Source organism: Oncorhynchus mykiss, chromosome 7 (assembly GCF_013265735.2).
Source record: "Oncorhynchus mykiss isolate Arlee chromosome 7, USDA_OmykA_1.1, whole genome shotgun sequence".
Classification (NCBI taxonomy): domain Eukaryota; kingdom Metazoa; phylum Chordata; class Actinopteri; order Salmoniformes; family Salmonidae; genus Oncorhynchus; species Oncorhynchus mykiss.
This window is the reverse complement of record NC_048571.1, coordinates 48,609,362-48,634,385: the sequence shown is the minus strand read 5'-3', so window position 1 is coordinate 48,634,385 and position 25,024 is coordinate 48,609,362. Positions and strand designations below refer to the sequence as shown.

Here is a 25,024-nt window from a genome sequence, read left to right as displayed (position 1 = left end):
AGAGGGATAAGAGGCAAGCAGGAAAATAAACCGGGTCTCACAGCAGCATTCGTCATATGGTATGACCAATCTGTAGCACTTTGTCTGAGAATGGAGGTGTGAACGCTGCCGAAGTAACTGATACAACACCAACAGAAAAGACATTCACATATACACACACAATAAATGCAATAACAAGGTCTTAAGACGGGGATTTAAGTGTCTGTAAATCACCAAGGTTAACCAGGCTCTGACTTGTAATTACTGTTGGGCCAAATAACTGGTTGTCTTTATTTACTCCCGTAACATTATTCCTGGTGGAATGGCTTTAATGATCATTATGATGTCTGCACATTGCTGGGGACAATAAGCAGCATTCTAGAAACGCTGGACTCTTGGATGAATCAATTTAGACATTTCATTTTCTGTTGTTTTTCCTTACTCAGTCCTAGTGCTGCGCTGTTGCAGGATTATCTCAAGTTATCATATAGGAAAGATATACACACACACGCGCACGCACGCACACACACACACAGGGTGCACCCAGCTTCCATCCCCTTCTCCCTCTGTTTAAAAAGGCTGTGCGCCGATCTTATCTCTCAGTCACACTCCTGCTGCTGATAACAAGACACATTGATTTCATAAATCACCCTGGGAACAAATCGTCTGTTATGAGCCGGGGAGATGTCATTTTTCTAAATCCACCGTGAAGAATTCTGCACAACAAGCTTTTTATCAAGCCATCTATCCAATTTATCGCCCAGCTTCCTGTCAAAAGATGCACCAAACAACAGACTAATACAACACAAAATATTTTCAACAACTGCAGGCACCCATCACACAAATTAGGCTGCGACTTCGCCCGGAGAGTAATTGTACGTGTAATGGAGGAACGGCAAACATCATTTTGACAATGTGTGCATCAATCTTACAGCAACAGACAAACACAATCCACCTTCTCTACCCTGGAAGGAAGCTCTGCAGAGCACAGCAAGTCTCTTCCATGTGGAGAAATTCACATCCAACCAAGAAATGATTAACTGTTCACTCCTTCACTATTTTGAGGTTTCAAATGTAAGATCAGTCATGAGCAACGTCTCACAGTTTGCAGTAACACTCAGACAGAAACAACATGGTTCTATGTGAAAAACAACCAGTTTGGTGCCACAGCAAAGAACAGGCTGTATTGTGCCAATGGCTGCAATGTGCTTAAACAGAACAGACTAAATGTTGTCATTTAAGCGCGTTTCTTGTGGCGTGTGACTTGGGAGGCTCACTGTAGGGGTGTGTGCTCTGAGGCTGTATGTGTGTGTGTGTGTGTGTGTGTGTGTGTGTGTGTGTGTGTGTGTTAGCATAAGAAAGGCACAGGGTTCTGAGGGCACGTCTGTACCCGTGGCCCTGTGCCCCTGTGACAGCGGGGTGGTTGGCATGGGAACACACGCATGGCCTTGGCGGTGGCGCTGTGGCGTGTCGTTGTGACAGGCAGGCTTGGTCTCGGAGGGCACTGGGCCAGCTCTCTGCCCACCTGCTGACATACCAGAGAGGAGGAGAAACGCTGTGTTTACTGACACATTCAGTTAGCAGGGACCGCTACAAATACCATCCATTCAACTGTGACGGAAATAATCCAGGTACAGTGTAACAGATCTGGAACACAGTCAGATACAATGGAATAACCACCAATGCGCCTCACGCCATCACGCCATAGTGGAGACAGTGCTGATTTACTAATACATCAAGCTGTGGGGGAAAATAAGAGATAAAAGGATGATGAGAGACAGAAATAAAACAGTGAGAAAAGTGAGCTTGAGAGACAAAGAGTGTGAGAGAGAGAGAGGAGGAGGAGAGAGAGGAATGGAGAGAGATGATGGGGAAAGTGAGGAGGGGGGAGAGAAAGAGAGAGACAGAGAGAGAGAGAGGAGTGGAGAGAGAGGATGGGGAAAGTGAGGAGGGGGAGAGAAAGAGAGAGAGAGAGAGAGAGAGAGAGGAGTGGAGAGAGAGGATGGGAAAAGTGAGGAGGGGGGAGAGAAAGAGAGAGACAGAGAGAGAGGATGGTGAAAGTGAGGAGGGGGAGAGAAAGAGAGAGACAGAGAGCGAGAGGAGTGGAGAGAGAGGATGGGGAAAGTGAGGAGGGGGGAGAGAAAGAGAGAGAGAGAGAGAGAGAGCGAGAGGATTGGAGAGAGAGAGGGAGGAGTGGAGAAAGAGAGAGAAAGAGAGAGAGAGACAGAGGATGGGGAGAGTGAGGAGGGGGGAGAGAGAGATAGATAGAGAGGAGGGTAGAGAGAAAAAGGAGGGGAGAGAGAGATAGATAGAGAGGAGGGTAGAGAGAAATAGGAGGGGAGAGAGAGAGAGAGCGAGAAAGAAAGAGAGAGGAGGGGGAGAGAGTGGAGGGGAGAGAGTTGGTGCATGAGAGGCAAAAGCATCTGCGGCTGGCCTAGCCAAGGTGTGAATTGAGCTGCTGCCAGGTGTGCTTTAAAACCTTTCAGAGCGTTCACGTTCAGAATGAATGAAGACAGGACTCAAGTGTTTGTTTTCTCAGCAGACGTCCCTGAAGGTCAGTGAACCCCATGCTCTCCAGAGATCGGAGCTGCCTTTATTAAAACCCTGCCGTCCCTCAGGTTTAATCAATGCTGCCTCCGGCCCCACTTCATCACGCACACTGTTAATCTGATTAAAGAGGGAGGATGACTTAGCCAGAAGCTGAGGGGCATGAACTCACTGTGTGGAACCTATACAACAGCATAAAAGCCAACGAGATGAGATATACCATAGTCCATGTCTGCCCATTCTGCAGGGCTCTGTTATCTCAGTATGTAGGGCCTACTGTATGCACCTGGTGCTTTGATGTTGATCTCAGTGAGTTCCCAGCTGGCTGCTGTCAGGGTTGTTCTTCTCTATCAGTATGACATGTACAGTACAGTATGCATCTGAGGACGAAGGGCATCGCCATGGTTGCTGCTCCGCTAAGCCCCGGTAGACATCATGGTGTATGTCCAGGTCTGCACCAGTCACATCACACTTGACAGGCTCCACCTGCACTGGCTACGTTTGGCTCGGGTCGATGGAGCAGGGCCTTTAGGGCTATTGAGCCAAGGTCTGCTCAGATTTGGACGTGTTCGCACGCACATGTGTGTATGTGTAGAGGTTCATTGGGTTTGAGCCAAGTATAACTCCTGGGTACAGTACAGCATTTACATGTATATTTGTGCGTGTGTGTGTGTCTTCACATAGACTAGGATGTTTGGCAGGGTATGGAGGGCTGGTGCTGCGGGAGCCATTCTGCTCTGATGCTCAGGGTGTGTGTGTACCGGCTCTGAACATTCTGTCCGACCGACAGAGCGGCCAGCGTGTCACAACGGTAGGACAGGACAGAGGGCGCAGGCAGCCGTGACCCCCCCAAACCCCTCTGACCTCCGGAGTAGTCTGTCACCACTGACAATGGCAGTCACGCTCGGCGGAGCGATCCGTTCTGTACCACACTGAAACGCTGTTATGCACTACCTGATATACACTACCGTTCATAGGTTTGGGGTCACTTAGAAATGTCCTTGTTTTTCGAAGACAATTACATTTTTTTGCCCATTAAAATAACATCAAATTGATCAGAAGTACAGTGTAGACATTGTTAACGTTGTAGCTGGAAACAGCTGATTTTTAATAGAAAATCTACATAGGCGTACAGAGGCCCATTAACAGCAACCATCACTCCTGTGTTCCAATGGCACGTTGTGTTAGCTAATCCAAGTTCATCATTTAAAAAGGCTAATTGATCATTAGAAAACCCTTTTGCAATTCTGTTAGCACAGCTGAAAACTGTTGTCCTGATTAAAGAAGCAATAAAACTGGCCTTCTTTGGACTATTTGAGTATCTGGAGCATCAGCATTTGTAGGTCTGATTACAGGCTCAAAATGTCCAGAAACAAATATCTTTCTTCTGAAACTCGTCAGTCTATTCTTGTTCTTAGAAATGAAGGCTTTTCAAAACTGGAATATGGAATATCAGACTTACATTATATTAGATATTTGGATGATCCAGAAGAAGATTGGGAGAATGTCATATGGTCAGATGAAACCAAAATGTAACTTTTTGGTAAAAACTCAACTCGTCATGTTTGGAGGACAAAGAATGCTGAGTTGCATCCAAAGAACACCATACCTACTGTGAAGCATGGGGGTGGAAACATCATGCTTTGGGGCTGTTTTTCTGCAAAGGGACCAGGACGACTGATCTGTGTAAAGGAAAGAATGAATGGGGCCATGTATCGGGAGATTTTGAGTGAAAACCTCCTTCCATCAGCAAGGGCATTGAAGATGAAACGTGTCTGGGTCTTTCAGCATGACAATGATCCCAAACACACTGCCCGGGCAACGAAGGAGTGGCTTCGTAAGAAGCATTTCAAGGTCCTGGAGTGGCCTAGCCAGTCTCCAGATCTCAACTCCATAGAAAATCCAACAAAGGGTCTATAACAAATTATTGAAATAAACTTTTGTTATTGACCAAATACTTATTTTCCACCATAATTTGCAAATAAATTCATAAAAAATCCTACAATGTGATTTTCAGGATTTTTTCCCCTCATTTTGTCTGTCATAGTTGAAGTGTACGTATGACGAACATTTACAAGCCTCTCTCATCTTTTGAAGTGGGAGAACTTAGACAATTGGTGGCTGACTAAATACTTTTTTGCCCCACTGTACATAATATTAGATGTACATAATATTAGACGTACATAATATTAGACGTACATAATATTAGACGTACATAATATTAGATGTACATAATATTAGATGTACATAATTTTAGATGTACATAATATTAGATGTACATAATATTAGATGTACATAATATTAGACGTACATAATATTAGACGTACATAATATTAGACGTACATAATATTAGATGTACATAATATTAGATGTACATAATATTAGACGTAGATAATGTTAGTGGCAGGTGCTAACTCTGCTCAGGCTGCTGTTGTGTGTTTGTTTTCACCTCAACACAACCTTCCCTGTCCTCCCTCTCCCTCATCCACTCTGCTGCATTCTGCTATCACCTCCCTCGCTTTATTCTCCTCTCCTATTCCCTTCTCTTAGCCACATCTCCCTTTCCTATCCCTCGCCTACATAATTAACCCCACATCCCCCTATCCTCTTCTCCTTTCCCCCACAGACTGACTGACTGTCACTGCCGCTCAGACATGCTTTAATGCAAACAGGCTGGCAGGACAAAGGCATCAGCCAGCCACAAACGGCAGCTACGTTAGATTCTCTCTTCACAGTTCACACCCAACCACTAACACACAAATAGGTCCCTTTCCATCTAAATGGACCAGAGGGCATCTTATCCCAGAGATGTAACAGGATCCTTCCTGTGCCTCCCAGGCCATCAGATGTTAGATGGTAAAGCAGGGTCCCTTTCCATCGCAATGGACTAGAGGGCATCTTATCCCAGAGATGTAACAGGATCCTTCCTGTGCCTCCCAGTCCTTCAGATGTTAGATGGGAAACCAGGGTCACACAGGAAGCAGGGTGAGACCAGTGTGATGCTGCAACCAGGCGGTAGTCCCAGGTTACAGCCCTAGTTGAGCCAACCATGGCATGTTCTGGTGTCTGCGGGGTATAGAGAAGGCCTGAGAAAAGCCTCGGATCCAGCCTTGTGTTCCTTTGTTTGGGCTGTGTTTATCTCGGTGGTGGAGCGGAGCTAAGTAAACATTTTGCCTGCCACCCTGCCGCTTCCTTCAACCCAACAGGCCAATCAGCGCCTCCCACTAAATTTGCAAATAACAGTGTTTGACTGGCTGAGAAGAGGAGAAGGAGAACAACACAGGGCCTGGTGATAAATCCGACACACTGTGACACATTAACAGTAGTTGGTTTAGTTGAACTGGGAGGGCGGAGTTGCAAGTTAACACCATAAGGCTTGTGTTGGAGCTACAACACTTAGTATGGTCAGACTTGAAGAGGGAAAGTGCATGGCTGGAGACACAACATATCCATCTGTCCTTCTGCAGTGTTTGGCGCTGTGTTTGATGGCAGAGTTGGTGCATCCTGAAGAATGCATCTCATGAAATGACGTTTCTAAATCCTTCGCCTCCCTTCTACAACCCACCAGAGTTGAATCCATCTGAATCTACTTTGATCAGAATGATGTATTGTGCTAAAGGGGGAGGTTAAATCCCTTCCATTTACATGCTGCTGTGTTAAGGCACTGCAGGTACCTTTGCAATGTGACTTTTCTCAAAGTGTTTTGCGTCGCCTTAGGAAATGAAATAAATTCCTCTGCCTCTCGTTCCCTATTGCTTAACTAAAAGCTCACACATTCCCCCTCTGACAGCTCTGCCCATGACAAGGGAACCAACTGTGACTCAAGAGCATTGTCAAGCTGATATGTGTATGTATGTATGCATGCATGCATGCATGTATGTATGTATGTATGTATGTATGCATGTATGCATGTACATTGGGGCAAAAAAAGTATTTAGTCAGCCACCAATTGTGCAAGTTCTCCCACTTAAAAAGATGAGAGAGGCCTGCAATTTTCATCATAGGTACACTTCAACTATGACAGACAAAATGAGAAAAAAAATCCAGAAAATCACATTATAGGATTTTTAATTAATTAATTTGCAAATTATGGTGGAAAATAAGTATTTGGTCACCTACAAACAAGCAAGATATCTGGCTCTCACAGACCTGTAACTTCTTCTTTAAGAGGCTCCTCTGTCCTCCACTCGTTACCTGTATTAATGGCACCTGTTTGAACTTGTTATCAGTATAAAAGACACCTGTCCACAACCTCAAACAGTCACACTCCAAACTCCACTATGGCCAAGACCAAAGAGCTGTCAAAGGACACCAGAAACAAAATTGTAGACCTGCACCAGGCTGGGAAGACTGAATCTGCAATAGGTAAGCAGCTTGGTTTGAAGAAATCAACTGTGGGAGCAATTACTAGGAAATGGAAGACATACAAGACCACTGATAATCTCCCTCGATCTGGGGCTCCACGCAAGATCTCACCCGTGGGGTCAAAATGATCACAAGAACGGTGAGCAAAAATCCCAGAACCACACGGGGGGACCTAGTGAATGACCTGCAGAGAGCTGGGACCAAAGTAACAAAGCCTACCATCAGTAACACATTACGCCGCCAGGGACTCAAATCCTGCAGTGCCAGATGTGTCCCCCTGCTTAAGCCAGTACATGTCCAGGCCCGTCTGAAGTTTGCTAGAGAGCATTTGGATGATCCAGAAGAAGATTGGGAGAATGTCAAATGGTCAGATGAAACCAAAATATACATTTTTGGTAAAAACTCAACTCGTCGTGTTTGGAGGACAAAGAATGCTGAGTTGCATCCAAAGAACACCATACCTACTGTGAAGCATGGGGGTGGAAACATCATGCTTTGGGGCTGTTTTTCTGCAAAGGGACCAGGATGACTGATCCGTGTAAAGGAAAGAATGAATGGGGCCATGTATCGTGAGATTTTGAGTGAAAACCTCCTTCCATCAGCAAGGGCATTGAAGATGAAACGTGGCTGGGTCTTTCAGCATGACAATGTTCCCAAACATACCGCCCGGGCAACGAAGGAGTGGCTTCGTAAGAAGCATTTCAAGGTCCTGGAGTGGCCTAGCCAGTCTCCAGATCTCAACCCCATAGAAAATCTTTGGAGGGAGTTGAAAGTCCGTGTTGCCCAGCAACAGCCCCAAAACATCACTGCTCTAGAGGAGATCTGCATGGAGGAATGGGCCAAAATACCAGCAACAGTGTGTGAAAACCTTGTGAAGACTTACAGAAAACGTTTGACCTCGGTCATTGCCAACAAAGGGTATATAACAAAGTATTGAGATAAACTTTTGTTATTGACCAAATACTTATTTTCCACCATAATTTGCAAATAAATTCATTAAAAATCCTATAATGTGATTTTCTGTATTTTTTTCCCTCATTTTGTCTGTCAAAGTTGAAGTGTACCTATGATGAAAATTACAAGCCTCTCATCTTTTTAAGTGGGAGAACTTGCACAATTGGTGGCTGACTAAATACTTTTTTGCCCCACTGTATGTGTATATATGTTTGCGTATATGTATGTATATATGTGTGTATATTTATGTGCGTATGCTTGAGTGCGGTATTGTTATAGGAGATGTACAGTATGTGATATAACCAGGACTTCCTGTCAACAGCACCTTTAACAGAAATGGAATGTAGAGAGCAGACAGAAAGTTTAAAGCCTCTGACCGAGATCATATCCCATATTGCTCACAATCATCTTGGAGTTTCCAATCGAACATGTTATTCATATTGGCAAGATTCCAGAGTGCTCTATGTTTTATGAAGGCACCAAAATGATTGTGTCACCATACTGAGTGTCAGGAGTGACACAGTGCCTGAGTGGACACAGACGGTGTCATTAATCAAAGTGTGTTTTCAGCAGAGTCCGTTCAGTCTGTGCTGCCGGCCTATCAGGAGCGTCTTCACCGGGCCCGCGGGCAGAGTGGTAAAGGTCCACAGATCTCGTCTCCTCTCTTATCTCTGCATTAGAGCTTCTCATGGGTACGGCTGGACGAAACCCGGGGAACGAGGTAAAGAATGAGTATGGGAGGAAGGCAGAACGGATGCAATTAAAAGACTGGGTCACAGATCACAGTGCGAAGCGTCAATGTGATTTATACACCTCCATTCAGCCCAGGGAGCTTTCTGAGTGTGTGATTGTGTGTGTGTGTGTGTGTGTTTGTGTGTGTGTATGTGTTGTCTCTTATGAGCCATCCACAGCTAGGGGGCGTCAGTGTGTGTCTCCTGGGCCCAAACACACACTATCCATCAGGTGCATTAGTGACACCTTCAAGGTTATGCTAAGAACTACTGATGCCCCACACCCAGCCCGACAGTTCAAAAGAATGATCTACCTCTGCCTGGACCAACTTCAAGCACTGCAAAATCCAACTTGAACCTGACCCCAACCTGCTGAAAATACACACACCGTTTATCAATCCCATTCTGTGGTATTTATGGTCCAATTAAGATAGAACCAGAAGAGAATCTTAAGAGAATCCCCCCCCCCCAAAGTCCCTAACGAACATGATGACAATATTAACCTGCACCCACCGGATCCTACATCCAATAATTATCTAAATTCGTGAGGCTCGTATAGCTCTCTGGTCAGACTGAGCATCACAACTGAGAATTAACACAAGATATAACTGAACGCTGTTTTACAAACTCCACCTTAAAGTGAATTTGGCATCGTATTTGCATTAGGGAAGTAACCAACGGAAAGAGCTGCCCTAATTGGACTGAGAGTCCCTTTAAAATGCTATCTTAAGACATGCATTCCCCTCTGACACGGTGCATACTGGACAAACAGAACTGCTCTTTTATTCCTTTCATCTGACTCCCACTCAACAGAACCTGCCTCCAAGGCGTCGCCTTCAATTCAGCGGCACACAGAAGTGCTTTATCAGAGCAATATCTTCCTTAAGAAGACACAGCACATAAGGCTACATCACACTGTCTGTTATCTCAAAGTACAATATAATAATATCACATAGCCATCAGCTACATGCTATGACCACAGCATGGGGCAATTTACAGAGAGCCACATATACACAAGGAACAGCCTGGGGGGGGGGGGGGGGAACAGAGAGAGGAACTGAGATACGTTTACAGATAGTCAACTTTTTTATCTGTTTATCTGTAGTGCAAACAGCCACCAACGTGATGCCACCTTTCTAAATGTAAGATGCAGATACAGCGTACAGCATTTAACTTTCCTTATTGGTTATAAAGATGTTGGCCAATGTGCATGAAGGAAGACATCAGGAAGACATCAGCACAGACTGGCAAGTGTATAGTGTTATTGTCTAGTCCTCCAATGGGTATTTTTTTTTTGCCAATCCTGATTACCCTGGAGGCAGGCTTATTAAATACTAGAAGCCTAAAAATGCTCTCTTCTCCCTCCCTCAGGGGAACTGGAACTGTCTTTAGAAGGAAATCAGCATCGCTGTGTGTCCCTTTCATTTTCTCTCTATCCCTCCCTCTCTCCTGCTCTGCATCCCTCTCTTACTACCGTAGTGCTTAACCCTCTCTAACCCCTCCTCTCCCCGAAACCCAACAGCCTTTCCTCAGTCTCTGATTATTACCAGGACGTGTTCCCAGACATCCCTGGTGATTGTTTAGCTGCCGTGTTCAGCATCTTGATTTGATTTTGTACAATTAGCCTAATTAGCATTACAAATACCCACTGAGACAGAAACAAAAAATGTCTGTATTCATTGAAGAACATATTAAAATGAAAGGCAAATAATGTAGAGAGGAAATGAATAAATAAATAACCGATGAATCATGATGTGTGCAACTACGGCGGTGCATTAATCTAGGAACAACAGCAACATACAGGTGGCGCATACTGAACCGCAATAGAAGATTGCAATGCCATGTTTGGGACTATGTCCTCAGCAACACTAACCCCTGACAATATTGATGTTGGTAGAATATCTGAGCACCTACAGTATGTACTAGGAAGTGGGTTCCTATGTTGAGCTGTAGAATATCTACTGGGTAGTGGGTATCAATGTTACGATGTATCTGATGAATAGTGACTGGCCATGAGTAATCAGACCAGGCAGACAGCCCTCTCTCTCTCTCTCTCTCTCTCTCTCTGACCAGATCATGTCTCCTTAAACCAGTGATTAGACTTAAGACGGATCTCCTTCATTATCCCTCACTCTCATCCATTATGCTCTAATCCTCCACTCTGGTTCCCCAGGGCAACCCATAGACACGGGCCAACTATTTGTCCGAAACCCCTTGCTCTGGACTGGACGAGGAGAGACAGTCGTTTGTATTCTGCATTCAAGGAGATCAAGGCCACCTGAAGTCACCTACAGCAAATTGACTACTTGTCGTTGACATCTATCTACAACTGTCCCCATTGTATGTTTCTGTGTCTTAAGGATGTAACTGATGTTATTACATCAAGGGGACTCAATTTGCATTGTGTGACTCTCTCCCAGCGGAAGTGCATCAGGTCAGTGGAGGAAAGTGACACTTGCGCAAATGAATGCCAAAGTAATATTTCCCTGCGATTCACACGTCCCTTTTGTCATTTGGAGTTCCCAACGAGATGCTCACAATACATGTCACCCCATTGATTCAGTGTATCATTATTATCCTCATGATCCTGGTACAGTCTTTAATGGGCACACAAAGAGGTCTCCGCCCCCAGGATTCCTAGTCTACTGACAACCATTACATGTGCTTATGTAGGCACCGCAAATATACAGAGACAATATGGACATAGATTGTTGAAAGCCGGTTGCAGACGTTGGCATTATAAGGATAATTACACTCTAACCAGTGGTATTGAACCGGTAAGCTTTGTCCAAGTAAAAGCAGGAATCGATGCAGACTGATCTTCACCCGATGAAAAGGTTTTTTAACATTCAGAGCCAGCCTTGTAGTGTATACATTAAAGTGGACAAAGACATGCAGTCATGCACGTGCACACACATAACACCGAATGAAATGGACCAGATTATGGACTACATAAATAGAGCTATGTACAATGTCACAGCCAGGGACAAGGTAACAACATACACGTTTGGGATCACATAGAAATGTCCTTGTTTTTGAAAGGAAAGCTAATTCTTTTTGTCCATTTAAATAACATCAAATTGATCAGAAATACAGTTTAGACATTGTTAATGTTGTAAATTACTATTGTAGCTGGAAATGGCAGATTTTTTTATGGGATATTAACATAGGCATACTGAGGCCCATTATCAGCAACCATCACTCCTGTGTTCCAACGGCACGTTGTGTTAGCTAATCCAAGTTTATCATTTTAAAAGGCTAATTGATCATTAGAAAACCCTTTTTCAATTATGTTAGCACAGCTGAAAACTGTTGTCCTGATTAAAGAAGCAATAAAACTGGCCTTCTTTAGGCTATTTGAGTATCTAGAGCATCAGCATTTGTGGGTTCAATTACAGGCTCAAAATGGCCAGAAACAAAGTACTTTCTTCTGAAACTCATCAGTCTATTCTTGTTCTGAGAAATGAAGGCTAGTTTGAAGTTTGAAGGAAGTTGCTAAGTAGCGTTAGTGCAATTGCTAACTAGCATTAGCATAATGACTGGGAGTCTATGGGAACAGCTAGCATGATGTTAGCATTGTCTTGCAAAACTACCTCTAACTTCCTTTATACCGGACTGGACGCAGAGACATACAAATGGAATCCACGAGGTTATCTGACTCTGCCAAAATCACAAACTAACCTTTTAATGCGATGGCTAGATGAATCTAAGAACATGCAATAGAGTCATACCATTTTACTCTTAACACTAGCTGACTGTCTAAACTACCCTTAAACAACCCTTAATCTCGGTCTGTATAAGCAGACTGAGATTATTTGATCACGTAAACTGACATTTTAAGAAAAAAAATGGTCATACAAAGTACTTGACTCGCAGCAAAAAAATCTGAATATATTTTTACATCAATTTACTTTGAAGTCAATGAGGACCGTTCCAGAAAATCCAGACTAATACATTTGCAGCGTGCTTTCTACATATCTTCTTCAGAGTGTTTGATCTCTCCCTCTGACAAACACTGAGAAAATGTTGAGATCACAGAGATAATGAAAGGAGAGGATTTCGACAAGGCCCTCTTCTAAGTTCACTTTGGTGTCTCAAGTGACAGTTACCAATGGAATGCAATGTTACACTGCTCTTTTAGCTGCTCACATATCACATCTCAGACCAGCTTTAAAAGCATAGGACCCAGGTACTGAATGTAATGCGGTACAGAAAGCACAGTCTTTAATATATTCCTATGTATGTCTTTATTATGCATGTCATGGCTATGGAGGCAAACCAATTTCCCTGTGACATTAATAGAGTATGATCTCCTACAATCATTCCTTACCCTCCAAACCCGTTTCCCCTTCTCTCCCATGAGAGCCAACCCACCTCCCAGTCTATTATCATAATGATCTGATACACTCCTGTGTGCTGGTGTGTGTTTTCCCCCTCAGTGTTCTGGTCTGCAGTGTGGCTTATTTTCTTCTTCAAAATGCACAGGCACAATCGGAGGGGCTTGGCTCCTCTGGTCAGCTATCTCCTGCCTGGGAATAGGAGACCTGTCTCCCTGGGCCATGGCGCCAAAACCAATATTCTTATCACCACTGGACTCCTACCGCAGTATGGAAAACCCTTCAAAAAGGTCAAACGTGTGCATGTTTACCCCGTCTCTCTCTCTCTCCCTCTCTGTATTTGTTATTAACTGATAAGAAATCACTTTTATAGACCTTCTGATAAAAAAAAAGAAGATATTAGCTACTAATGATTGGTGAAGTCAAAAGGGATCAGGTCAAAGTTCGGGAAGGTCATGCTTGTTATGCTATCATACGACCAATACTGAGCAATTGCTTGGTGTCTTTGTATCTGATGCTACATAGTCATGAACTTAGAATGCTCATTACTGTAGTTTCATGGCTTTAATATCAACATGCACGTTGAACCGTTACCAAAACCACTGCCGTCATCTGCAAGAACAAATACAACCGTACAGCATTGAGCATCGCAATAGGCAATAAGTCTGCCTCAGCTCCATCTGCAGTATGTCTCATGTAGAATGGCTATGCATAAATCTTTCTCCTGCATCGGGCCGAGATTTGACAGAGAGGTAGATGAGGACATAGAGTACGTTATGAGGGATGGTGGCAGCAGTTCCCGCAGGCCACGCTGCCGTGGTACTGCATCGATCCAGCCACCCGAGTGCACAGCCTTTTGGCTTTGTCAGCACTGTTCAGCACACCTCAAACTCTGAACGCTTCAAAAGCTCAAAGGAGAGAACATTTAGGAAAGAAATGCAGTCAGGGTGTGGATTCACACAACTTCTATCTCGCAAAGTCTCTAATTTTGCTTTACTGTAAAAGTAGCCTTGTTTAGAGGGTTCAAAATGAAGGCAGTATTCAGAACTCCTATCCAGAATCTCTCCATTCCCTCCAGACATCCCATCTGAATCTGCTAATCAACTGAGCTCACCAAATGAGCTTCCAGGGGAAACAATCCCTTCTAATCCAAAGATATGTTGATTCAGGTGGCATCATAGTGGAAGGCTCCTGTGAAGGCATTCGTGCCAAACACTGGTCTCACAGGGGCTCTACATATCTATAATAGAGATTCACAACTAGTAGTTTTCATACACCCCTGCTAGTCACTCATTGGCTTTATTGATAAAGTCCCACCCACCTGCTTAAAATCAGATCCAATCAGATGGCAGGATCAGGGTAGCCTATACTCGTAATACGCTTCACAAAGAGACTGGAAGGCCGTGGCCTATTTGCTTGGAACCAGAATCTAATTCAGAAATGGAGCAATAGACCCTTGTAAAAATGTATGTGTGTGAGAACGTAAACAGTAGCATTTTCCTTCTCAACTCTGTAAAACTTCACTTTCACTCCCCACTGTGTAAGAAAAAAGCCTTTGTTCCTGCCATAACTATTTGTGTGTTCAGCAATAACCGGGTACAGAAAATCCATTAGGCACGATTGCTGTGCTGGCATGGTAACTGTTAAGGAGGCTAAGCAAATTCCCGCTTATATGAGACTGAAATTTGCAAGGTTGTCAAATGTGAAAAGACATAATACCACCCTCATAAGTTAGGGCTCAATACAACAAGCCTGGCCTTTCTCAGGTTACACACACTTCCCTCCTCAGTCCTCTCACTTTCCCAGAGGAGAATCTGCCAAGGGTCTTAGATATCTGCTATCATATTCAATCTGTTTCTCATCCAAATCTCATTTGATCAAAATCGTGTTGGTAAATCTCTTTTCAGACCCTCACAAGGTAAATAAATAAACCGTTTTAAACCACAAAAGAACTGCGGTGAAAGGACGGGACCACTCTTTCTAAACCAGTCAATATAAAGATGATAAAACTGGGACCAGAGCACACTATAGCATCACACAGTAGAATGACAAGGCATTTTTCTCTGGTGGGCTCAGGAGAATAATAAACATTCGGGATGAGTATTTCCGATGAAAAAGATTGGTAGGAAATGTCAAGTCGACTGTCATTAAAGACACACTGACATTTTTATTCCGTCTTTTAAAGCAGCGATTCCATCTCTCCTAACAGAGGCCCTAATCGCTCTCCCTCCTCAAAAGAAGACATATTAACTCCATTACTCTTTGACTTTACTGAATAAAGGAAACAATACATTTCTCATTTAACTCTAATCCTGTGCCAGGGCTCTGGGGGAGGAATAATGCTGGCGGAAGGAGAGATGGAGAGATGGAAAGGCTCTGAATATGAATTCTGGAGGCAGCCTCCATGTTTGCTCATCTTTTTAAAACATTTTTTTTTTAAGTGCAGCAGTGGAGCGAGAGAGAGGAAGGAGGGAGGGAGATGGAGAGGAAAAGCAAAAGAGAGAGACACCGAGAGAGACATTAGAGACATGATGGAGTGACAGACAGAGAGAGCAAGAGAAAAGGAAAGTGGAAGAGAGGAAGAGAGAAATGAGAGAGACAGAATGATGTTTACAGCTACAATATATCAGAGTCAATATGCAGGGCAAAGCTCTAAAATCAGGAGGCTGCAGAGAAGCGGCTTCAAAGCCATTATACAGCACAGAGCATCAGAGCCAGCCTAGTGGATGAAACACACACTGACACATGCAGACCCAGTGTTGTTCACGCATCTGTCAAGACATGGAGTGCACAAACGCGAGAGTGAGAAGGAGACAGCTAGTGCATAGCCGTATACTGAGGGCAGGCTTGTGTGTCTGCTGCAGCATTGGAGAACACAGTGAACCCCTGGATCTCCTCCAGTGAGACCCTAAACAAAGAGCTGTCAGAATGCAGGAGAGAGCTGTCAGAGCCAGGCCCCAATCCTTTAAGCGCTGAGCCTCAGTCCCTTCTACCCCCCTCTCACTGCAAGACTATGACTAACTGTGTCAACTCCTCAAAGTCTCCACACTCTCTCCCCTTGTCTATATCTGGCTGAGGGCATCAGAGACATGAGAGAAAGTTTATGTCCAGTTTTTGCTTTTGTAAACAAGGAGAACGAATCCCTCGTAACTTGTGTGTTCCCCAGGATTTCTCAACATCCCTGTCACATGACAGACTTAGTTTGAGCTTTCTTTCTCATTCTTTTACTTTCTGCAGAGTGAACGAGGAAAGGAGGGGAGGGAGGAAAAGAGGAAGACACGAGGAGAACAGTGTGAAAGAGAGATACAGGGATATTGGAATTGACTTGGCGGCCCGAGCACCATTCCTGCGCTTCTTTCTGTGGTGTTACGGACTCATTAAAAATGCAGGTTCCTCTGATGAAAAGAGCAGACGTGGCATTTTGACTGAGGTGGAAAGGAGCCTCGTGTCCATGGCTTCCATGCGTGCTGTAGCTGCAGAAGGTGGTGAGAGTGATGGAGTTCAATACACAGAGAAGCCTGAATTACCAGGAAGTGTCAGCATGGTGAAGGGATGCATTTAAAATTATTTTACTGAGTTACAGTATTAGGAAATCAGTCAATTTAAATAAATGAATTAGGCCCTATAATATGGATTTCACATGATTGGGAATACAGATATGCATCTGTTGGTCACAGATACCTTAAAAGAAATGGGCCTCAGGTACTCGTCATGGTATTTCTGTGCATTCAAATTGTCATCAATAAAATGAAATTGTGTTCGTTTGTCCGTATGCCTGCCCATACCATAACCCCACCCCCATCATCGGGCACTCTGTTCACAACGTTGACATCAGCAAACTGGTCGCCCACCCAAGGCCATAATGCGGTATTGTGCGTAGATTGATGAGGGGAAAAAACGATTTAATCTATTTTAAGTCAAGGGGTCTGAATACTTTTCCGAAGGCACTGTACCTCAGATCATTGAGGACAAAAGTGTTCAGGACAAAGTTTAGTAAAATGTGAGTTTTGTATGTGTTTACATACAGAACATCCGTGTATATAGAACATCCATATACAGTCGCTAGCGATAGTCTACACACTCCTTGCAGTCTTCACATTTTTTGCTGCCTTATAATTCAAACTTAAAAAGAGAATACAAAACAGATTTCCCCTGTACTGATTTCCCCTGTACCACAACCTACTCCACATTTTAAAAGTTAAAGAAAAATGACAAATATTTTCCACAAAAAAATAAATAAATAATGTCTTGATTGTGCATTTCTTCACGCCCCAGAGTCAATACTTGTTGGAAGCTGATTTGGCAATCATTTTGAATAAGATTCTACCAACTTTGCACAACTCTTTATCCAACATTTATCCATGGTTTTTGTCTAAATTGATTTTGTCAAAACATTTGTTAAAGTTCAGTAAATGTGTCATTGATAGACAGCAATATTCAAACCTTGTCTCTGATTTTCAGGCAAATTTAAGTCAGGAATGAGGCTGGACCACTCTGGAACGCTCAACACCTCTTGGAAAAGCCATTCTGGTGTGTCTTTGGCATACAACATACACTATCTTCAAGTATATGTTGCCCTAAGAGTTGTGCAAAGCTTGTAGAATCTTATTCAGAACGATGCACAGCTGTAATGGCTGCCAACAGGTGCTTCCGCCAAGCCTTAACTCTGGGTTGTGAAGACATACGCTATCAAGACATTGTTTTTTATTTTCATTAATTTGGAAAACCTTCCTATACTTTTTCTTGCACTTTGGAGTAGGATTTGTACAATTGCAGAGGGGTGTGTAGACTTTCACTAAGCACTGTACAGCAACATGTCCTGGAACGACTATTTAAGTCACATTATGGGGGAAGCCATATATGTTCTCCTTCCCTGTTATTGACTTTCACAACGTAAGCCAGTGTAAAACTGCATAAGCCCCATATGAATGGGATTCTGCGCTGTAATACAACAGGCTCCAGCGGATTTGTGGAAATAATCTACTTGCACAGTATTGGAATAACACATTGAGCTTCATCTCCTAGCCCGTCTCCCCAGTGCACATTGTATTTGCGGGGTAGATACACATGGTTTAGGCATGTAAATTGAATGAGCCTGTGAATCCATCTAGTAAAGTATAGTAGATCAGACCAAGGCTTTGGGTGGCCTGTTGAAATCACCCCCAAAAATATTGGAGAGATAGCTGATGTTGTTTATCCTGGAAATGTGATGTAGAATGGCACAGAGACTGCTGTTGACCTCTGCTAAGCAAAATAAAGTAAATAGTGCATTGAGGAGAATTGTAAAATGGAGGTTGTGTATTATACAAACCATTGATGCAGACCCATTAAATGGTTCTAATTCAAAGGGAATCAAAACCACTGAACATTTTGGAGAGTTGCGTGCTCACCTCAGGGTTGGTAAACACTTATGTTGAATCACACTGGCACATTATGCAGATGCACTGGTGCACTACTGGAGGTTTTTCTGAAACCCCCCATTCAGTAACTGAGCACTCAAACGTAATTGCAACTAAAATACCTGTAAATGCCAAGGGAACGGGTGATGCTGCTGGGCCAATGGAGACAGCAGTGGAGACAGCAGTGGAGACAGCAGCTCTCCTCTCAGACACATTGACATCCAGCTCTGTGAAATGTTCCTCTAATATGTACGAATGTCAGTGTCCCTTTTCTCCCACTGTTGCTTTTTCTCCAGCATAACCTTTTAATAAAGCAATAACGTGACCTTAACAGGAGAGAGACAACCCAGTCAGGGACAGGGACACTGCCTGCCTGCCACTACTGCTTTCATTCCCTGACAGGGCAAGAGGGAGCGACAGCATGTATAATTTACTGACAAGTGGTTCTCCTCTGAGACATCACTGTCAGTTAATAGGTCATCGTTATTAATGCAAGAAACTATCAGGAGCCTGCTGGATGGCACGTTACAGTGGGAGACAGAGAGAACAAGAGACAGAATGGGAAGCGAGGGAGAGAGAGAGAGAGAGAGAGAGAGAGAGAGAGAGAGAGAGAGAGAGAGAGAGAGAGAGAGAGAGAGAGAGAGAGAGAGAGAGAGAGAGAGAGAGAGAGAGAGAGAGAGAGAGAGAGAGAGAGAGAGAGAGAGAGAGAGAGAAGAAAAATGAAATAAATGAGGAGGATGACAGAAAGAGAATGAAAATGGACAGAAACGTGAAAGAATGAGAAAGTGAGGGGGGGGGGGTGTTACATGCTAAGGGAGAGAGGGATGAAAGACTGAGATAAACAACATGGAGTGCTCCTCCAGCTCTAACAAGTAGCAATATGCAGTACAGTGACAATCACTTCAGATGCACCTGCAATGTCACACTTCAGAAGAATGAACCCTCTCTATCACAGACGCAAACAAAGTAAACAAAGAAACAAACCTTGTCTCACTTCAAAGGGACAGTATTTAACGTCGACATTCACAAAATGATTCACAGGAGAATGCTCTCAATGTCCAGGTGGCACGCAATGAACGTACAATTTTGAAGGGTACTTCATGTGCAGTACACCGTCTAAGTAATGTGTCTGATACTTTACCTGAACATTCTTGTGTAGCAGACATTACACACGTTGCTTTGTGGTCACCGGCAGAGCCTTGAGACTTAAGGAGACACTCAGCTGTCATACAGGAAACGTTTCAAGTGGTTCCCCTGCACTGAAAGTCTCATTCTTTGTCATTGAATCAAACCCTACACTACATCTCCACGCAAAAAAAAAAAAATGTTCACCTTTATTTAACCAGGTAGGCCAGTTGAGAACAAGTTCTCATTTACAACTGCAACCTGGCCAAGATAAAGCAAAGCAGTTTGACAAAACAACAACACAGAGTTACACATGGGACATAAAAACGTACAGTCAATAACACAATAGAAAAATCTATATAGAGTGTGTGCAAATGTAGTAAGAATAGGGAGGTGAAGGCAATAAATAGGCCATAGGAGTGAAATAATTACAATTTAGCATGAACACTGGAGTGATGTGCAGATGATGACGTGAAAGTAGGGATACTCGGGTGCAAAAGAGCAAAAATAAATAACAATATGGGGATGAAGTAGTTGGGTGGGCTATTTCCAAATGGGCTGTGTACAGGTGAAGTGATCGGTAAGCTGCTCTGACAGCTGATGCTTAAAGTTAGTGAGAGAGATAAACGTCTCCAGCTTCAGTGATTTTTGCAATTCGTTCCAGTCATTGGCAGCAGAGAACTGTAAGGAAAGGCGGCCAAAGGAGGTGTTGGCTTTGGGGATGACCAGTGATATATACCTGCTGGAGCGCGTGCTACGGGTGGGTGCTGCTATGGTGACCAGTGAGCTGTGATAAGGTGGTGCTTTACCTAGCAGAGACTTATAGATGACCTGGAGCCAGTGGGTTTGGCAACGAACATTAAGCGAGGGCCAGCCAACGAGAGCATACAGTTCACAGTGGTGGGTAGTATATGGGGCTTTGGTGACAAAACAGATTGCACTGTGATAGACTACATCCAATTTGCTGAGTAGAGTGTTGGAAGCTATTTTGTAAATGACATCGCCGAAGTCAAGGATCGGTAGGATAGTCAGTTTTAGGGTATGTTTAGCAACATGAGTGAAGGAGGCTCTGTTGCGAAATAGGACGTCGATTCTAGATTTAATTTTGGATTGGAGATGCTTAATGTGAGTCTGGAATGAGAGTTTACAGTCTAACCAGACACCTAGGTATTTGTAGTTGTCCACATATTCTAGGTCAGAACCGTCCAGAGTAGTGATGCTAGTCGGGCGGGCTGGTGCGGGGAGCGATTGGTTGAAGAGCATGCATTTACTTTTACTTGCATTTAAGAGCAGTTGAAGGCCACGGAATGAGTGTTATATTGCATTGAAGCTCGTTTGGAGGTTTGTTAACACAGTGTCCAAAGAAGGGCCCGAAGTATACAGAATGGTGTCGTCTCCGAGGTGGATAATAACCAGTAGCAAGAGCAACATCATTGACATCATATACAGAGAAAAGAGTCGGCCTGAGAATTGAACCCTGTGGCACCCCCATAGAGACTGCGTGAGGTCTGGACAACAGGCCCTCCGATTTGACACACTGAACTCTGTCTGAGAAGTAGTTGGTGAACCAGGCGAGACAGTCATTTGAGAAAACAAGGCTATTGAGTCTGCCATAAGAATGCAGTGATTGACAGAGTCGAAAGCCTTGGCCAGGTCGATGAAGACGGCTGCACAGTACTCTCTTTTATCAATGGAGGTTATGATATTGTTTAGGACCTTGAGCGTGGCTGAGGTGCACCCATGACCAGCTCGGAAACCAGATTGCATAGTGGAGAAAGTATGGTGGGATTCGAAATGGAAGGTGATCTGTTTGTTAAGTTGGCCTTCGAATACTTTAGAAAGGCAAGGCAGGATAGATACTGTATAGGTCTGTAAAAGTTTGGGTCTAGTCTCCCCCGTTAAAGAGAGGGATGACCGTGGCAGCTTTCAAATCCAGCTATCTGGATTTGGGTGAAGGAGAGTGGGGGGAGGGGGCAGCCATAGAAAGCACGGCCAGCCGCAGAAAAATGCTTATTGAAATTCTCAATTATCGTAGATTTATCGGTGATGACAGTGTTTCCTAGCCTCAGTGCAGTGGGCAGCTGGAAGGAGGTGCTCTTATTCTCCATGGACTTTACAGTGTCTCAAAACTTTTGGGAATTTGTGCAACAGGATGCAAATTTCTGTTTGAAAAAGCAAGCCTTTGCTTTCCTAACTGACTCTGTATATTGGTTCCTAACTTCCCTGAAAAGTTTTATATCGTGGGGGCTATTCGATGCTAATGCAGTACGCCACAGGGTGTTTTTGTGCTGGACAAAGACAGTCAAGTCTGTAGTGAACCAAGGGCTATATCTGTTCTTAGTTCTACATTTTTTGAATGGGGCATGCTTATTTAAGATGGTGAGGAAAGCACTTTTAAAGAATAGTCGAGCATCCTCTACTGACGGGATGAGGTCAATATCCAATATCCAGGATACCCGGGCCAGGTCGATTAGAAAGGCCTGCTTGCTGAAGTGTTTTAGGGAGCGTTTGACAGTGATGAGGGGTGGTCGTTTGACCGCGGACCCATTACGGATGCAGGCAATGAGGCAGTGATCATTGAGATCCTGGTTGAAGACAGCAGAGGTGTAATTAGAGAGCAAGTTGGTCAGGATGATATCTATGAGGGTGCCCGTGTTTATAGATTTAGGGTTGTACCTGGTATGTTCCTTGATAATTTGGGTGAGATTGAGGGAATCTAGCTTAGATTGTAGGACGGCCGGGGTGTTAAGAATATCCCAGTTTAGGTCACCTAACAGTACAAACATTGAAGTTAAATGGGGGGCCAATCAATTCACATATGGTGTCTAGGGTACAGCTGGGGGCTGAGGGGGGTCTATAACAAGCGGCAACAGTGAGAGCCTTATTTTTGGCAAGGTGGATTTTTAAAAGTATAAGCTTGAACTGTTTGGGCACAGACCTAGATAGTATGATATAACTCTGCAAGAGCCTGCAGTAGATTGCAACTCCACCCCCTTTGGCAGTCTATCTTGATGGAAAGTGTTGTAGTTGGGGATGGAAATTTCAAAATGTTTGGTACCCTTCCTAAGCCAGGATTCAGACACGGCTATGACATCCGGGTTGGCGGAATGTGCTAAAGCAGTGAATAAAACAAACTTAGGGAGAAGGCTTCTGATGTTAACATGCATGAAACCAAGGCTTTTACAGTTACAGAAGTCAACAAATGAGGCCGTCTGGGGAATAGGTGTGGTACTGGGGACTACAGGGCCTGGGTTAACCTCTACATCACCAGAGGAACAGAGGAGGAGTAGGATAAGGGTACGGCTAAAGGCTATAAGAACTGGTTGTCTAGCGCGTTGGGAACAGAGAATAAAAGGAGCAGATTTCTGGACGTGGTAGAATAGATTCAGGGCATAATGTACAGACAAGGGTATGGTCGGATGTGAGTACAGTGGAGGTAAACCTAGCCATTGAGTGACGATGAGAGAGATTGCATTTCTGGAGGCACCAGTTAAGCCAGGTGAGGTCTCCGCATGTGTGGATGGTGGGACAAAAGAGATATCTAAGGCATGGTGAGCGGGACTGGGGGCTCTACGGTGAAATAAAACAATAAGTACTAACCGAGACAGCAGTAGACAAGGCATATTGACATTAGAGAGAAGCATAAAGGTGCAATCACGTGTTGATCGGGAGAACTTAGACAACAACGGGTAAGTGGCGATGAATGGGCAGAGAGGGTCAGTTAGGTACGCTCAGGACCTGAGTTCGAGGCTGGGACCGACAGATAAACAAAAAGAGGTACCGCGTTAGTGAACAGTCCAGCAGGTATCCTCTGTGTAGCCGAATGATCACAGGGTCCAATGAGCAGCAATAAGTCAAGGGAGCCATTTGGTAGTCGTTACTACGCTAGGCGAGCGGGAGACAACGGCGTTCAGAAAGTTAGCATGCCGGGGCTAGCATATGGGTCTTCGGCGACATTGCAACGGAAAAGCCAGTTGAAACCGCATCGGACGATTACGTCGGAAGACCAGTCATGATGGATTTGCGGGGCTCCGTGTTGACAATAAAGGGTCCAGGCCAATTGGCAAAAGAGGTACTGTAGCCCAAGAAGTTAGCTGGTATATTGGCCTAGCTCGAGGCTAGCACAAGGCTAACTGGTGCTTGCTTCGGGACAGAGGCGTTAGCTAACAGTAGCCACTCGATTGTAGCTAGCTTGCTGCGATGATTCGGTGTAATGGGCCAGAGAGAAGGAAGAGAGCAGCAGTCCGATATGTTCTGGGATGATATCACGCTGCACAGACTGTTGGGTATTGTCCGAGCTAAAGCTGGCTGGTGTCCGAGCTATAAAAGGTGGAGACCGCTAGCCATGGCTAACAAAGACTGATAGCTAGTAGCTAGTTAGCTCCTGATGGAGGTTCCATTTATAAAGAATACAAATAGCAGACCCGTACCCGTACCACATTGGGTGAGGTTGCAGGAAAGCATATTTAGTTTGTAGATAGAAAGTGAGATTAAAATATATACGAAAAAACAGACTATTTAAACGGGATAAGACAAAGACAAACACACGTCCAACTGCTGCGTCATCTTGTTGTCGGAAAGGTCGCCAAAGCTTTCCTATTCCAAATGGGCAATCACTGAGCTATCATTCAAAACGCATGCACGTGCACACACCTAGAACAGAGTGACCTGGTTCTGCCACAGTCATCCTTCGTGAACACACACACAGAAATTCTCCCCCCCGCCCCCCCCCCCCCCCAACTGTGTGGATAGAAGACTCCCAGTGAGTATCTCCTCTCAGTGGGCCTGTTAAGTTATTAGCGCAACACTGCACACCACTGAGCACACAGGCGTATGCTGCGCTCACATGTCATTTAGCATATCCTACTGCTCCAATGACCTGGAGATTAGCCAAATGCTACAGCAGCTATTTGGAAGACGCTGCTAATGATCTCATCATTGAAAGTTTGAGATGACATGCTTGGGGTTACAAACACACCCAGGGCTTGGAGAGATATTTTGGGACCCAAAAGGTATGAATGAACAGCTGACTGAACACGTGACAGAACACATACGTCTTTAAGACTTTTACAAGTTTATGTGTGTGTGTGTGTGTGTGTGTGTGTGTGTGTGCAACTGTGTGTATGTGCATGTGTAGTTTTGGTCTCCATAGTCTCAGTGCGGTATCTAAGAGTTGTGTACAGCTGATGCATCCTAGTGCATGCTGTTGTTCTAATGAGTGTCTCAGGAGATGGCAGGTGCATGTCGAGCCGTCCCTTAACTAGACCCAGAGCAGTGCTTCCACTCTCAGCATCATTAATTCATACATTAACATGGCTAATGGCAACAACGGCAGCATAATGAGGCTAAGTGACATCATTATGTGGGATTACAATAAATGTCAACTCATATTTCTATGTCAACACAAACAGTATAAAGAAACAAGGCGGACAAGAAGTCTCTCATCATCTTAATTAAAGCTGAGAATCTTCAATTGGCACGGGAGACATTCTTCAAACAGTAAGTAGCTGCCGGTGATTAAAAGCAATCGCACTGGTATACATTATGAGTACAGTACAGGAATTGAATCTACACTATTGTATCGGAC

At 44.2% G+C, this 25,024-nt stretch overlaps 1 protein-coding gene across 5 annotated transcripts in view; it reads right to left on the bottom strand.

Moving 5' to 3' along the window:
* LOC110527925 (cadherin-4) overlaps positions 1–25,024 on the bottom strand; it is a 243,357-nt gene that overhangs the window by 79,658 nt on the left and 138,675 nt on the right. The gene's annotated exons all lie outside the window — the stretch shown is intronic.